The 16,995-nt window shown below is 33.1% G+C and overlaps 1 pseudogene across 1 annotated transcript in view; it reads left to right on the forward strand.

The window, feature by feature from the left end:
• Positions 1–8,548: 8,548 nt before the first annotated feature.
• The window catches only part of LOC143247906 (diuretic hormone receptor-like), a 36,676-nt pseudogene continuing 28,229 nt past the window's right edge, over positions 8,549–16,995 (forward strand). Inside the window, exons 1-4 of the transcript XR_013026741.1 lie at positions 8,549–8,606; positions 11,759–11,884; positions 12,591–12,749; positions 14,802–14,913. The product of XR_013026741.1 is annotated as a diuretic hormone receptor-like (transcript). The remainder of the gene's footprint in view (positions 8,607–11,758; positions 11,885–12,590; positions 12,750–14,801; positions 14,914–16,995) is intronic.

The raw sequence follows: 16,995 nt of genomic DNA on the forward strand, positions 1-16,995 counted from the left end.
CTGCATGTTTTATAGTTCAATTGTACTGCGTTTTTTTACGTGCTTTAGAATAATCTCAAAAGTTACCGAGTTTTTACAATAAGCACCATTGCTACTGTTTTGTTTTTTTTTCTTTTTCTTCTTTGTGTTACAATTTCGTATTTCTTTCACAGGCGTATTCACCTTTTAACTTTATAAAATGCACTTAACTCGTACAAGACCATACCTGGGGTAAAATATCAAATCTACCATACATCTATTGCGAGGTCGTAAGAACAGAGTTTTGATCGCAAAGCATAAGATTTGCACAGTGATAATTATTTTTTAGAACATGTTCATTTACATAAAAATATATATTACTTTCTAAAAAATATGTACACATGATTCAAATGCAAAGTATACATTTTTTTCCATTTTATGTATTTAGTTTCACCAGATAAAAGCAAAGGTATTGTTGATGAGTTTGGATTATTTTCAAATATTTTTGGTAAAAAACACATAGCCACTAAATACCGATTTGTCAGTTCTTGCCAAACTTTTCCGGAGATGAATGGAGGGAAACAAATATTGAAGGTGAGGTAAATTTTAACTTTATGTATTACTTAATAATAAAGTTCGTAGGAAAACCTGAATTTCGTCCGTTCGTCACACAATAATGTATCATTTCTACTTAATTGTCACCGTAAATATTATACCTCATGACTCAGGTCAGCCAGCTACTCAGCTGTTACTTTATGCAATTGCAATTATGCAAAGAGAATCTTTTCTTTTTATGTTAGACTGACACATATGCCATCTAGTATAAAATCAAATGTGATTCTTACAAATCGAAATATACGTTCTCACTTGGTAAGGCCAGACATGGCCAAGCGGTTAAGGCAATATACTCGTTCGAATCCTCTTCACACCAAACATGGTTGCCTTAACAGCTGTGGGGGCGTTATTATGTTACGGTCAACCGCACTACTTGTTGGTAAAAGAGTAGTTCAAGAGTTGGCGGTGAGTAGTGATGACTAGCTGCCTTCCCTGTAGTCTTACACTGCTAAATCAGGGAGGGATAGCGCAGATAGCCCTCATGTAACTTTGCGTGAAATCCAAAACGAATCAAACCAAATCAACAGAAGAATATAGACGTATCTGAGAGTATTATTCGCGTTTTTTTTTTGCCCCACTAGAAAATTCTTGTCAAGCAGAAAGGTCTTTTTGTGCATAACATGCTCATGCTGTAACTATTATTTTATAGTTGTAAAGATAGACAAAACGATCAAAGATATTTTCATAAAACAATGTATTATGTTTTAGCGTAAGTTACTTATCATGAAGAATGATTGACATATACCACTTTTTATTAAGTGCTAAAAATAAGAAAACAATAATTGACTTTAGTTTGTAAAGAGCGCAAATTGTGTATCATTGTGCTAAAAAACAACAAAAACTTAGTCAAATCTATTGAAAATTGTAACATTAAAAAACGTGTTTTTTTTCTACTGAGAGTCATTCTTTTGTCGGCTAACTTGTATTTCGTAGTTTTTATAACTAAATATTTACTGAAACTTTAAGTTTAGCAAGAAAAAAAAGGTTGGTCGATAAAGATTTAAATAATTACCGTTTGAAAAGTATTCCAAGTCAGAACCATAATTATCAGGTTGTGAAAAATCATGCATTATAAATTACGCAGTAATTCTTTGTTCCTAATAAAAGTTGAATGATTTTAACACCATTTTGCCCGGGAAGTAGATTTTCGGGTTCTAATTCTACTCGATCATAAGTTTTTTTAAATAAAAAGAAATATTATAATTCAGTCTTAAACTCATTTTACTACGAAATAAAATAAACGCATTTGATAATAACGAACGTAATTATGGAGCTCAACAGGTGATTCAGTTTAAGTTTCGAAAAAGAAAGTCAAGTGATAATACCTGGAAAACTTAAATTGTGTTTGCAAACATAGTTAGTGATGACGAGGAAACCCACTTGTAGAGAAATATATATGTAAAAACGGCTGGTTTGGGTTGAGAAAATTTTTATGTAGAGGAGCAAGCAACGTTTCTACCTTCTTCGGTCATGAACATAGCTAGCTTTTCTTATCGTACTTAAGTCTGAAGCTATGAATATAGTTCCTATGTCTCACGGTGGATCATCGTTAAGCTGTCAAGCATATGATGCTAAAATTCACGGTCTGATTTGCGGGGGGGGGAGAACGTACATAATTCAAATAATCCATTGTGGGATTCTGCGCTCAAACAAACAACAACCAGTGTGTATTACTTCATTTTACACATACGTTGGCATATACATCTTTGATTTGAAAATTATATTGTATGTTGTATATGTATATATATATATACACACACATACACTGATTTAAGCATTAATATGTGTACATCGAATTAGGTTATCGTAGTTCAGTTCCTCCCCCCCCCCTTTGGACTTATAATTATGAGTTCGAGACTAGCCTACAGCGTGACATTTTGTTATTGAGAAAGACATTTGTTCCAGTCTTCTCAGCTGTATAACGAGTACCAGATATTAGCAGGGGCTAATGATGGACTACCATACTGTCTAAGAGAGATGGGTCACCATCCTTATTTGTTTCTGCTACTTGTAAACTTGTAATTGGAGTTTGAAGGTACCGGTCCCGTATGTGCTTTGCAAAGGCACAGCAAGGATTTAACACTAACTTTTTAAATATATATATATATATACACTGCTGGCCAAAATCTTAAGGTCAATGAACATAAAGAAAAAATATGCATTTGGCGCTGATAGACTCAACCACTTATTTGAGTAGAGCTTCGAAAGATGAAAATAAGAAAAGAGAAAATAAAAATAAAAAAACGTTTTTCGCATTTAATAGAGAAAATGTGAATACTATGAAATTAGCCTAAATACTAGCTGGTCAAAAGTTAAAGACCATACCAAAAAGAAGTTCTAAACAAGGTAGGAAATGCCCAACAAGAGATCTCAATAGTGAGTTGCATGGCCGTCATTGGAAATAACTGCAAACATTCGCTTTGGCATGGTCGATATAAGCGTTTGCAGAAGGCTGGTTGGAATGTTTTTCCAAGTGGTGAAGACGGCTTCATGCACTGTTTGGAATTGACGTCCATTTCAATAGACTTCCCTTGCCATCCACCCCCAAACATTTTCAATGGGATTCAGTTCGGGCGAACACGCTGGATGGTCCAAAATATTCACGTTATTCACCATGAAAAAGTCCTTTGTCCTTTGGGGCATTATGGGTTGCAACGTTGTCCTGCTGAACGATCCAGTCATTTCCACACAAGCGAGGGCCTTCAGTCAATAAGGATGCACTCTCCAACATGCCAGTGTAGCCAACTGCTGTTTGACGCCCCTGTATAACCTGAAGCTCAATTGTTCCATGGAAGGAGAAAGCACCCCAGATCATGATGGAACCTTCTCCACTGTGTCGTGCAGAAAATGTCTCCGGTTGGATATCCTTGTCGTGCCAGTAACGTTGAAAGCTATCTGGACCATCCAGGTTAAATTTTTTCTCATCAAAGAACAAAATCTTCTTCCACTTTTCTGCGTCCCATGTTTGGTGCTTCTCAGCAAAGTTTAACCGAGCTGTTTCGTGGTGTGAAAGGAGGCGTGGCCTTTGAAGACGTTTACGGTTCTTAAACCCTTTCTCTCGTAGTTGCCGTCTTATTGTTCTTGAGCTGCATTCTGAGTCCGTAAGGGCCTTAATCTGATTCGACGATCGGTTGGTGTTTTGCCGAACAAACCGTCGAATCCTTCTGCTCAACGCCGACGAGATTTTCATGGCCCGACCACTTGAAATTCTCGTTTCGTATCCTTCTAGTCTTTTAAGAAATTTGCAACGCCAGTTTTACTACGCCAAATCTCACCAGCGATGGCACGTTGAGAGAGACCTTACTTCTGCAGCTCGACAATTTTGCCACGTTCAAGATCTGTCAACTTTTTAGCCTTTGCCATGTTTTTACCCAATGCAACACAGGAGATGTCAGTGGGAGATGTTGACAACGCTAATACTTGAACACAAATGACTAAATTTTGTTACGTGTTTACCGATTAACGCTTCGTTTCAGTATGGTCTTAAACTTTTGACCATACTATTTAGGCTAATTTCATAGCGTTCACATCTTCCCTATTAAATGCTATTTTTTTTATTTTCCCTTTTCTTATTTTCATTTTTCGAAGCTCTACTCAAATAAGCGGTTGAGTCTAACAACTCAAATTCATATTTTGTTTTCTTTATATTCATTAGCCTTAAGATTCTGACCAGCAGTGTATGTATACTGGGAACCAAATGTAGTTTCTTCATGGAGATGATCGTTAATGTATATATATATATGTGTGTGTGTGTGTGTGTGTGTGTGTGTGTGTGTTAGTAAAATTAAATAATTACATCCAAATGAAATCAAATGAATGAACAAAATCATGAGGAAGGACTGCGTTTGAAACAGCAAATCCCAACCACTGATTAATTATATTATAACAATAAATGTTTAAGCCATAAACAAACCACATTAACATGAAACAAAATAAGCTGCATATTTTTAAAAAGGATCCTATGGTACAAGCTGTAACGTGGGATTATAAAGTGTTTCCTAGGTTTTGGAGGTGACTGATAATGTAGGACCAACATTCAGTCTATCAGTCTTAACCTCTAATTCGCTAATCCCAGATAAGATGATTAGAAATTGGGAGAGCAAGATGTGGGTGCTCAAGTCCACAACGTCTATATCACTCTTCACTGCCTGCAAATAGTGGTGGGAAGGTGACTGCTCTCCCAGTATAAAATAAGAAAAAGTGAAACATAAAAAGATGAAAAATAAAAAATAAAATCAAATAAATGAAAAATGAAAATAATGTTTCATGTCAATGAGTTTTGTTCATGGCTTAAAATTTATGGTTATACTAACATATGCTTATGGGGATGTCGTTTAAAACAAAAAAGTCTTTCTTTAGTTCTGATCTCTGAATCAGAGCTGATGAAATAACAAACCTGACAGGCTGTTTACAGAGAAAGTTATTTTCATCTTAATATGTGGAATATCTCTCACCCAGATAGAGCCCCCTTCCCTCAGCTGTAAGTCTGAGGGGTTACAACGCTAAAAACTGAGTTTTGATACTTGTGTCAGAGCATAGAACATCCGTGATGTCGAGTAAACCCACTTGTAGAGAAATATATATGTAAAAACGGCTCGTTTGGGTTGAGAAATTTTTTTACGTAGGAGAGTGAACAACGTTTCTACCTTCAGCTATCGTCAGGTTCACAAAGAAAGAAAGAGGTAACTGACCGGAAGCTGACCGCATACTTATACAACAACTTAAGCCCAAAATAAACCAATACGAAAGAACACCTTTATAGCTATATTAAAAAATAATATAAATAATAATAATAAAATAAATAATATAAAATTATATATTCAAACATCTAAGCCCGGCCTCTATATTCCGACACTCAGTTACACAACCTCTTTCAAACATGTGGTCAGCTTCTGGTCAGTTACCTCTTTCTTTCTTTGTGAACCTGACGATGACCGAAGAAGGTCTAAACGTTGTTCACTCCTCTACGTAAAATTATTCTCAACCCAAACGAGCCGTTTTTACATATATATAGCATAAAACATCGTTGTTTTAATTTCTTTTATACCAAACGTAATTCCAAGACTGGTCATACTGGGCTTCTGTGTGAGATCAGTTAGCCAAAAAAAGTAACCATGTTTAAACATCTTCTAACTATCTATGCTTCTAAATATAGCAATGTTGAATAATTATTACAATTTTATTCTTAAGTTTGTATCACTGCCTTGTTATTATATTCTATTAAGTCCGAGGTATAATACATTTTATTTTATAGTGATTTATCTTATCTTTTCATTTTGCTAGCAATAGCAAAATTACATTACAAAGGATATGTTGTCCATTTCATTTACTATCCATCAGAAGGTTTTATTATCGCAGCATTTCCCTATATGTAATAATTTTTTGAAAAAAGAAGTATTTTTAAAGTTTCTTGGAATTATTTTTAATTTTGTGATGATCATTTTATCTGAGTAATTACAGTCTTTTAAACTTTTAAAGTGAATATCAGCTGATGACGAGCAAAAATGTGCTTAATCAATAAATATTTGAAAGATATTACAGTTACATTTTACAAAACTCTTGCATGTGCAAGTAAAATCATATTTTCAATGTTTACAGTATTTCTATAAATGAAATGCGTCCAAAACAACTGAATTTATTTATGATGTATAAATGATGCATCAACCGTGATTTTGATAACAAGGTCAAACATAGGTCAGAGTTGGAAAAAATGCTGAACCAATTGTAAGCAAAATGTTAGAGACAGATTTCAGTACAGTGTTAAAAGATTAATTCCTTAAAATACACATTAGAATATTTAAATATCGATTCGATCACGAACAATATGATGAAAGATTGATCAAAGCATTATTAAGATGTTGGCAACCTGACCTCATTATTATAAAGGTGATTCGAAATAAATACGAGTACAAAAACTGTTTTAAAATATTGATCAATTTAATAAAAATAGAGAAAATATGAGTTCATGTGTGTGAAAGATTTTTATAAATGGATCCGGGTGTGTTAGAGGTGTTGAAACATAGAACCAGGTATTGATAATGTTTAAAAAAAATGAATCCAGGAATTATAAATATTGTTGTATTTATAAGTTTAATATATTGATTTAGATGTTTGTTTGCTACACGAGAGCTAATTATGATGACAATGTGTAATGGTCCAAAAATATTGTGTATTAAGTACAGAATAAGAGTGAGAGAATCTGGAGTATTCACTGTATGAATGAGTACTCAACGAGTGCATCATCGCTTTGTCACTTGGTTTGTTTTATATTCAGTTAATAAGCTAAACAATAATTTAGCTAGAGTGCTTGTAATCGTTGGATTAACGAGGAAATTCTACGAATAAGTTTATTTGTGAGATAGGCGTATATTCGTTCAGAAATTTCTATTGAAACGTTGTTAGTGAAGGTAGATCTACACGTAAACATTCTTTATAACGAACGTTATTGGCGATCTAAGTTAATTCGTTGTAAGTGTATGAACACAGCAATAATATGATATATTAGAAGATACATGTAAATATGAGGAATGTATGTGAAAAATAGTCCAAGTATAAAATAACATAAATATCTACTGAATCAAAAGCAAAACGTTCAAGCATGATCAATGATAGGAATAAGATGTTGAAAGTTAATCCAGACGTACAAAAATATATGAAAACAAATTAAACATGAACACAAATGCGAGCTTGTGTTAAAAATCAAGATATGAGCAATATGTTAAATGCTATGTTTATATAAAAATTATTTAAAATTCATTAATATGTGAGGGAAATATTAAAACATAGATTAATGGCATGAAACAAGACATTAAAAAAAAATTCATGTGAGAAAAATGTCAAAATGTTCAGATGTTAATAATATACAAAAATTTAGATCAATGATTTAGGAATATTTACGTAGATTTGAAAATATATATATATTAAAATAAATATATATGGGGTGGACAAAAAGTATCTCCCTTGAAAATGTTGTTAATGGGTTATATATTTATTAGATAACAGAAAAATATGTAAAACTGTATTTTTTAGGACGAAGGTGCATAACACTTTCTGTGAGATTATATAACTAAAATAATTTAAAGTTCAGGTATTTACGAAAGTCAGTGATAAAATTATATTTGAACAGATCTCACTGAGTGTGAAACTCCTAATTTTCAAAATTTAGTTTTCCACAATATTTATACTTATTTGAAGCCTTCAGTTTCTACTTTTAGCTATTCTGTTATATGTATATTGTTTTCATGTGATGCATATATGTACATTGTTAACAAGTGATTTTGATTGTATTCCTGTACGTCAGTCAGTTTTCTTCTTGATCGAAACTTTTTCATGAGATATTAACTTTTGATTATGGGTCCTTGTTGTGGACAAACAGGTAATTTTTTTCCATAGAAAATAAACAGATCAAGATTGTCATGGAGATTATTTTCGCTTTTTAAGAAAGATGTTTCTGGTCCTTTGTTTGATGGCCTAAATGAGGGTTTTCAAGGCATTTTGTTCATTGTTATATATATTAAAGTAATATTTGTGTTTATATTTTTCTGGTTTTGTTCTCAATATATATCAATCTATTACATGGTTAGAAGTACCAGACATTTAATGATAGATATATTTATATATAGTTCAATAATAAGCCATTTAGATTTTCCACACAGATTAGATGTTTCTTTGCACATCCCAGAGATGGTACTCAAAATAAACAGAACATCTAACGAAACGTTCCATGATTCATTCGGGAATATTTACAATTCCATTCCGGAGCTAGAATGCTATTTAAGCGACATCAGTGGTAAAAAATCAGGTTAGAAATATTCTGTGTTCTTTCTATGTCGCAGTATGTTAGTAGCCATTTAATAAAATAAACAATCGAAAGTATCCGTAAATGTGAATTTTGTGTTTGTTCAATACTTTGCCATTTCGGCTTATTCGGGAGCAGCTCAAATGTATTCGTTGCGCAGTACCTGAAGAGCTCAAAATGGCGGATAATCGAGGAAAAGAATTTTTTACTTTCGAAATTGAAGGATTATTCTCAAGTAAAATACTTATAACTATTATTCTTTCCTTTTTTCTGTTTTCTTAGTTGACAAAGTTTTTTTTCTATAAACGTTTCTTAATTAATGTGAATCAACAAGATACAATGAGAAAATATGGTTAGGTATATGTATTCTTATGTAATTGTTTTCAAAGTTTGTATATATTGTACGATTATAGTATGCCTTCAGGCGTCGTAGTGACAGTACTATCAGTGTCTACAAGATACAAAACTGGTCAGGTATTGATCAATATGTTAAAAATATTCGAATGTGGGATTTTTTGTGATTCTATAAGCAGTTTAAGGTTTGTGTTCAGAATGGCTCTTATAAACAATTTATAATATAGTTGGCCCCTTAACGTAACATCTACAAATAAGTGAGCATAATATACTGAAGTTCTGCATATTTAATTCACTTGATGCTCTTAACACATACAAAAGCGGCTTTCGCTCTCGTCTGTTTGGAAAGGGATAAAAGAGAGACTGGGCATATCTGCAGAAATATGTTACTAATAAAATGTTGTGAAACAGAACATTTCACTTAATTTGAGAGTAAATTTCAAATGTTTAGAGACTTAACAAAACGGTAGGCAAAAAATAAATCAATAATTAATTAATAAATAAAAATTACTAAGAAACTATAACCATATTCGAGTTTATTAATTTTTGTTTTTCCATATAAAACTAAAAACATTTTATTTAAATGGTACAATTTTTTTTAAAAAATACACAATAATCCAATTGTCAAATCACTTAATGCAGGGTTTGTTTTTTCCGCTTCACTAATGAACTAAGAACCAGTTTAAATAAGCAACTGCATCGATTCGTTAATTGTTTTTATTAATAAAAGTTCGACAATTTATCAAATGCCCACCAGGTTCCATTAGAAGCTTTTAGCTAGTCTCTTCCAGCTGTTCTAAAATATGTTTCTCTTAGAATATCGGGTAATTCAACTCAGCCCTAATTGCTAAAGCAGTTATGAAAACTAGTAAAATATTTTCAATTTGCTGGTTGTTCTTCAAAGGAAAACATAAGGTTTGTTGACCACGCATTTCAATCAGTATTTATTCAAGATCGTTTTACCTTTAATATTTCTGTACAAATAAATTCACTTGACGTGTTCACATCTGGAACTCTGGTATTGCTGTGTGTTGAGCAATCACTTTCTATATCACGTTCTACCCTGCTAGTAAACAAAATTTACCAAAAGTGTATCAACTTCTCCTACACATGTTTTCTTTCTTCATATATAAACCTATAACCTGTTGAGGATTCTATATTAGAAAAAATAGACAAGTTTTGATTTTGATGACAGCTCAATACATCGTCAATCGATTTTTAACATGATTATTTCGTAACAAATATTTCGGTAAAAACGCTGAATCAAAAGTTATAAAAAACGTGAATTTATTAGTTAATTTTGGAAGTAGAAAAACAATCATTTGCAGCTAAGATAAGTATTCGCAGTGTGTGTAAACGAATTTTGGTAAAATTGTACTTGTCAACTTCAAATAGCTATCAAGATGAAACACTTCTTTCCATACTGTACTTTAGACCTGCATTGATATTGAATAAAATATTAAATATTTATTTAAATGATATTATTATTTTTGAGAAAATATTTTACACTTTTTTATTAAAAAGAGAAACAAATGTGAAATTAGAATCCAAAAGAGATTTTTTAGAATCCTTACAAGTATTATAAGAAAACAGATATGTCCGAATAGACGAGAAATCATCACTTATAACTAGATGTAACAAATGTGATTTAATTTATTCAAAAATATATTTCCCAAACGCTAAAAGATCTTGTAAATGAATATTATTTGGTATCATTAATTGTTCAGAACAAAATCATCTTAAGGAAACATATACAATTATACAAATTTGCAAGGCCCGACATGGCCAGGTGGCTAAGGCACTTGACTCATAATCGAACTCGCAGGTTCGATTCCTCGTCACACCAAACATGCTCGCCCTTTCAGCCGTGGGGGCGTTATAATGTGACGGTAATATAATCTTACTAGTTGTTGGTAAAAGAGTAGCCTAAGAGTTGGCGGTGAGGGGTGATGACTAGCTGCCTTTCCTCTAGTCTTACACTGCTCAATTAGCGACGGCTAGCGCAGATACCCCTCGTGTAGCTTTACGCGAAAATTAAAACAAACAAACAAACAAATTTGCATCAGCAACTGCTGTTAAAGGTAAGAAACATGATTTTATTGAAGTAACGTTGGTGTAAATAACCATAAACATCTGAAAGCTCTTCTCCTAATACAATTACAGATTTCAAAAGTATTCAGTTTGGAAATAAGAAATACAGAGTGATTCCAGGGTAGAATAATGAAACTTTTTTTTCTGGAAAATATTTCTGTTTTCGATAAAGACACCCAACAAATTCAGTTGTATGAAAATTAAGTCACTCTTTAATACGCACATCAAGCCTATACGGATAGAAATAAACTGACCGGTTTAAAACACTTATTGTCAGAACCATCTGACTTTTCATTCTGCAGCTTCCTAGAGAACATGTATAGTCCGTTAACATTGGCATTGATCTGATGGATCACTTCACAAAGATCTTTGGTGAAACAGAAAAAAAAGAATAAATAAATAAATAGAATCGATAGCATCTTACTCATCTCGAGCCCCATTAGGTTTTAAAAGAAACCTATTATTAAAACTGAATCTGGAACTAATAATATTAGATAAAATAGATGAGATAATGTAAGAAAGTTTGTTCATGTTTATTTTCCTAGCTCTGTATTGGTGTAACAGCGCTGAGATACCATGTATGCTCTTAAAATGTTTTGTTGTTGTTGTTGTTGTCAGTAATATTTGAAATACTAGGAGAAATAAAAAAGACATAAATCTATGTTGCTAATTATGAACTTCAAGCTTTACATTATTGCATTTTTATATTACTGATTATATACTTGTTTTTAATGTTCATGTTATGCATAATTTTATTCATATTGTTAGTAATACGTTATTCGTCAGACAAACCTTGAATGTTTATCGTTTATATTAAAGTCTGTTGAATACCATTTTTCACAACACGTAGAAGCTTCTGATCGCACACTTTACATTATAGAAGCGCATGTATTACTTCTGTCACGGTTTCTTTAAATAGTTGATTCTCTACTATCTTGACAGATAACCTGACGTATTTCTGCAGTGCAGTGTGGGACGGAATCTCTTGTTGGCCACCAACACCAGCTGCCCACTTTGTTGAAATACCGTGTTTTGCAGAATTGAACGGTGTGGCTTATGACAAAGGTCGTGAGTAAACTTAGTGTTTTTTCCTGTTTAACCTGTGGTACATTTCTATTGACTGCGATACGTTTCTGCTCTATTTCCTCAATAAAGATATACATTTTCAACCTCTTGTTTCTCACCGGCTACAGATGCTTGCAAACATTCTGAACTTTACTACTTACATGCGAATAAGCGGTCCGGCATGATCAGGTGGGTAGGGCACTTGACTCATAATCTGAAGATCGCGAGTTCGAATCTCTAGTACACATTTTAAAGGAAAATTATTAAAAGATGTTTGGTACTGAGGAAAGACATGAGAACAAGTCACGTGGAAAGTGATGCTGTTATGGTGCAATAAATGGTAAGTGTTACCAGTGAAGAGTCTGATTGTATTAGAGCTATTTCTCCAGTGATGAACGAAACGAATACACAGCATACGAATGTTAACATTTGAGTGACTACAGATAAGCATTCCTTTATCATTTAACCATTTTTTACAGCCAGATATGGCACAATTGCTTACATATGGGTTAACGGAAAAGCTACAGTAGTCATGGGACATCTGAAGGGAAATGCTTTTATCACATCTAGATAACCTGGATGGCAACATGAAAGTCATTTTAAAAGAGACAGATACTTTTGTGACTTTGTGTTATGGTTGCAAGGCCAACAATCGTCATTTTACTGCTCAATTCAAAGTAGTTGTACTTGTGACAATGTCACAAAATAGTCAGCAGTCCAGAAAAGATCCTTTGGATAATTTGCTACGGATGTGGTAAAGAGAGCAACCTTAATCAACCGCCAGATGCCTTGTTGGATATTTTACAAATGCAACAGCTCCAACCGTTGCAACAACGAATGGACGAAGCTGGTCGAATGTCACATGAAGGTGTTGATAAATATGTGTAACAGCGTATTGTGAATGCTGTAAATGTTACAATTTTAATGTCTTTATGAATAAATCGTGTTATTGGTTTTGACAAGTTTAACGCCGGTACTTGGCGAAATTGAACTTTAAGCATTTAATATGCTAGTATGTACCAATGCTGATAACATTTATCTCATGTACAACTGTCATTGACTAACATTACAGTAATGAATCTGTTGTTTTAAAATGTTTTAATGGTGTACCAGAGTGATATAATGTTTCTTATGACATAGAATATTTGTTCCATTGATAGCTTCCCTGAATTGTACTATACCATCAAGGTATTTATTGATCTACAGTATCATATGGAAAAGTGCTGCTACGAATGTTAACTTATTTTGTCCAGAGTAACAAAATACATGAAAATGTAATTTTTATAACACATATATGGGTGCCAGTGTTGATGTGTTATGCATATTATATAATTTTGAATGATCGTATATGTCTGTCTTCTGTGACTTACTCTGATTCAGACAAAGACGTACATAAAGTACTCCATCCTGTAGATTATATAGGATATATAGGTTCAAGTTTTTCTTGATAGTAATTTCAGTTGTTAATATATCATTTTAATTACATTATCACTAATGATGTAATTTCAATTTCAAATTTGAGTTTTTAGGCACCCTAAACCTAGGTCTAGAGGTCAAAATGTCCACTCTATAACTTTTAGAAGGTGAAAAGTTGCCGTTTGGCAGTCTTGTCAGCCATTATAGGGGTCACCTTGAATTTAAAAGACCTCAAGATTGCTGAAATGATATCCTCAGGATTCATAATCAGTACCTTCGAGTTATGTAAAAACTAACAAGAAACTCCAAAATAATTTTCAGCCTTCTTCAGAGTAAATAGAAACGCCGCGACAGACGGGCGCGAAGATGTAAGATCAAAGGGCACTTTTTAACAGGTTTGTTCTAATGTTGATACTTTGAATTTTTGTAGTTACAAAACAGTTTATTGTTTGTAATTAAGCACGAGGCTACACAATTGGTTATCTGTTCTCTGCCCACCACGAGTATCCAAACCCAGTTTTTAGTGTTCTAAATTCGCAGATATACCGCTGTTCCCAACACTGGTACGCATGCTCTTTCGTGCAATTATTCTAGATAATACGCAACTTGCATATAACATATGGGTTTTCTGGTCTTTGCCGAGAGCATTTAAATGATGATTTAACTGATCGAAATGTAATTTCTAAATGCATCTTTCATTTCAAGTCACATTTGTTATAGATTAATAGATTTCATCCAACCTTACAGAAATGCTCTTGTTTCTGTACGTAAAAAATATCAACGTCTAATTTTTGTCTTAATTAGAAATAGGACCCTGGGAGGACAACAGTAACTCTACGGGCTTGCGACGCTAAAATCCCATTGTGGACACAGCAGATAGCCCAATGTGGCTTTGCTCTAAAACAAAGTAGCATTTTAAAAATAATAAACAGAGCTGATTTTAAAATCGTTTGGTTTTTCATAACATCAATCTTAATTAGTGAAACACGCATTGGCTGTCTTCTCTACTTTTCCTTACCTATACATGCTCGTCCTTTTAGCCGCGGGGGCGTTATAATGTTACGGTCAATCCCACTATTCGTTGGTAAAGGAGTAGCCCAAGAGTTGACGGTGGGTGGTGATGAATAGCTGCTTTCCTTCTAGTCTTTCATTACTAAATTAGGAAAGGCTAGCGCAGATTACCTTCGTGTAGCTTTGCGCGAAATTCAAAATAAACCAAACTTACCAATACATTTCAAACAATGCTTAAAAATGGATTTGGATTCTTCTTCGAAATATTGGACAGCAGTCATTTTACAAGGTCTTAAAACATAAATGACACAGAAAATACTGGAATGGTTTTAGAAACGATTTTCATTCATTAGTTTCACAAAAACAGGAATTATCAAACATCCAAAGTCTTGGGGGGCATGTATAAAAAGGAGAATATTTTCAACCATGATGTCATTAATATTTGGTTTTAACTTTATAAGTAAAGTTTTTTTGTTTGTTTTTTTCATTCCAGAGAACGCTACTCGATTCTGCCGAGAAAACAGCACGTGGGCCTCTCGAGCGAATTATTCGCTTTGTCAACCGCTGACTCTTGATGACGAATTTATTCAGGTTTGCTATAATTTGTCTCCGAAATAATATTAAGTAAATAACAAACGTATGTTTTGCCTCTATACATATGCATCAATTACTGTTACAGTTGTATATATGTGTATATATATATATGTATATGCATTAATTGAAGTTACAGTCGTATACTCACGAAGTGAAATCAGTTGTATTACTTGTACCACCATCTTATCATAACAGGCCTTTCTTTGTGTATTTCATTAAACAAATATAAAAAAACATGTAATGTAGTTCAGGAAAATAATGTACTGCAATAACTTATGTTGATTCTTTGCAACAAGACAGAATCACAGAAATGAAGTAATTTGAATATATTTTCACAAAATTCAAATTTAACTTTTTTGAGCACATGCAGTTTTTACATTCGCTAAATTGTATTTAAAATGTATATAAAATATTCACAGTACAAAAGTTTTTCGGTCAAAGACACTGAATGTGCAACGTCATAGAATGAAGCAGCCTGTCCAGTATATTTTGCGTGTGTACATAATTCAGCGTTACACATGTTCACCAATATAATTTCTATTAAATACGTATGTAGGGTCTGGCATGTCTAGGTCACTGTTAAGACACTAATCTTTCAGATAATGACTTCGGGGAACTCGTGCTACCGATGACAGACCATAGATTTGGACTGCGGTTTGTAAAGTCACGTAACCCTGAAGACCGGAAATGACACCATCACATTTAACATGAACTTATCTTAATGAATTATGTTAGAAAGATAAGATCTATCCTTTGGTAATATAACGGGGTAAGAGTTAACAAAAAATAGTTTTGCAATAAATAAGAGTCAAATGGGATGGAGAGGATGGAAATATATTTAATTACTTAAAGTAAAGCTTTGAATAATCAAATATAATAAACAAAAATAAGAAAAAACATTAAAGGTTACAACCAGCAATGTTAATGAGAGAAATAATACAGTATATGTTTTAATTATGGATTGTTTGTTTGGAATTTCACTCAAAGGTACTCGATTTAGCAGTGTAAGACTAGAGGGGAGGCAAGTAGTCAACACCACCCACTGCCAACTCTTCGGCTACTCTTTTACAAATGAATAGTGGAATTGATCGTCACATTTAAACGCCTCCACGGCTGAAGAGGTGAATATGTTTGGTGGAACGGGGATTCGAACCCGCGACCCTCAGATTACGAGTCGAACGCAGAAGTAAAGTTTTATGCAGTTCTTCCTAAAAAATACCCTATGATGTGCACTAATGGATGCTCATTAAATAGCTTCGGTGGTGTAACTTTAGAGAAACAAGACACCTGAGATAAATTACTGTGACATGTTACTATTATGGTGTGGTATCAAGTTACAAAATAAATAGAAACTAATGTTTGTGAAAGTTCAAAATGATAAATAAGAAATTAAGTGAATACCTGAATCGTACAATAAGTGCTGACTTATAATGTTGATATAATGACGTGAAATATAATAGAACAAAAACAGTGAGCTAAACATAATATGATACATGTCTAATACAATTACTCCATCTTCATTTAACGTCTGTGGCCAAACCCCAGTCAACAGAAGTTCCTCTGTTCCACAGCTATAAATCTGATCGCTTATAACGCTAAACTCCAGGTTTCGATACCCGTGGTAGGCGTAGTCCTGATAGCTCACCGTGAAGCTTTGTGCCTAATTACAAAGAAACAGATAACAAGAAACAATAAATAAAATTAAATGGCTTACGTCATCTGTAAAATGCGAAGGCAATAAGCCTTGAGAAAGTTCGATAATAATAATAAGAAGAAAGAAACGTTACAACAGTCATATATACGACAAATAAAATAAATAATAAAACTAATATAACTAATGATGTAACGTCATACTATATACAATAGTGTTATGTAGCGAGTATTAACTGTAGCTAATAAGAGATTAAAATAATACGAAGTAAATGAGATGGTGGTAAGCGTGCTAAAGCGTATTGCTTTGAACAACTTTCAAAATAATTAAAATGTGAACGAGAAAGCTTTGGAAAAGTTGTAATATTCTGTAAAGCTTCTAAACCCTGTAACATGAAAAACTATACCTCTACAAATTTGTATTGGATACTGTTGCGTATTAC

The sequence above is a fragment of the Tachypleus tridentatus genome, chromosome 3, assembly GCF_004210375.1.
Source record: "Tachypleus tridentatus isolate NWPU-2018 chromosome 3, ASM421037v1, whole genome shotgun sequence".
NCBI classification, from domain to species: Eukaryota; Metazoa; Arthropoda; class Merostomata; order Xiphosura; family Limulidae; genus Tachypleus; species Tachypleus tridentatus.